A 1,153-nucleotide genomic window follows, 5' to 3' on the forward strand; every position below is an offset into this window, starting at 1 on the left:
CCGGCCGTCCCACCAGCAAGAAGTCCTCCAGATTGTGCGTCTGTCCCAGAGCCTGTCCGCCAGGAAAAAGCCCACTGCAACACGGAACTGACACGCCCGACGCGCCCACAAAAACGACACCCCCATGCCACTGACCCCCACAAGTGCCCCCCGGTCAAACCGGGTCCCCACCGACCCCCAGGCTCCCCGGTATCCGCACCAACCGGCAGCCGAGGATTACTCAAACCACTCCCCTACTCCGCCACTATCCTTACCTGGCGTCAAGGCCGGCGTCCACTGGATCCCGCCGCCTAACCAGCGGAGGCGGGGGCGGGGGGGCGTCTCTCTCGGCGCTCCTTGACGTGGGCATACCTGAAACACACTACCAACACCGTTACTTTGCACCCCCCCCTTTCCGCATCTCCCCTTCCTCCTCAGACCCCTCCACCAGTTCCAATGGCCCATGGCCTCCTGCCCAGCTCTGGGCCCATTCTTCCACCTTCCGCTTGTAACAAAGAGTTTGCTACCCTTCACAGTTTGTTTGCTTAGGGACTTGCCCGAGTGCCACCATTGCCCACGTAACGCCTGTTCCTGTGCCTGAGTGTCCGCCACTTATTGCCGTATTATACCTCTACTGGTACTTTGTACAATTTGTAACCTGCACACAGACCACTTTTTATTTTTTCTCCTGTGATGCCCCGGTTGCTACCTCATGTATTGTGGTTGCTCACTATTGGCCCCTCTGACCCATGTAACCCAACGTTCCCTTTCGTAATTTGGGAAGCGCCATGACACCTTCGGGTAACGTCTGCGCTATATAAAATCGCATAAATAAATATATAACTCGTCCAAACATGTTAGACGCCGCGAAGTAAGCGGCAGTAACTTAACCGTATATGTGATGTAAATGCCACTAGGACCTCTTCCATCCTCGTCAAGGGGAGTGCTAACATTCTCACCTTTCATACAACACCCTTACTATCTCCTCCACTGATGCAATCATGGATGGACCAGCTGAATCTATGAAACAACACACCCAACCCTGTCGCCAGCGCATAACCCTGGGGACTAAACGTCACACTACACAATCTACCCACCCCGTACCACAATTGCCAAGCCTGCTCGACACCAACTGCGCCCTCTTAGTGGGCTCCATCGCTTATTCCCACATTAC

The 1,153-nt window shown here is 54.9% G+C and overlaps 1 non-coding gene across 1 annotated transcript; it reads right to left on the reverse strand.

Annotated features, from left to right (window-relative positions):
- Positions 1 to 827: 827 nt before the first annotated feature.
- LOC147707356 (U6atac minor spliceosomal RNA) lies at positions 828 to 952 on the reverse strand. The gene has a single exon (XR_015296863.1). It is a non-coding gene; the product is annotated as a U6atac minor spliceosomal RNA (small nuclear RNA).
- Between the last annotated feature and the right edge of the window lie 201 nt (positions 953 to 1,153).

This window comes from Lissotriton vulgaris, chromosome 6 (genome assembly GCF_964263255.1).
Source record: "Lissotriton vulgaris chromosome 6, aLisVul1.2, whole genome shotgun sequence".
Taxonomy (NCBI): domain Eukaryota; kingdom Metazoa; phylum Chordata; class Amphibia; order Caudata; family Salamandridae; genus Lissotriton; species Lissotriton vulgaris.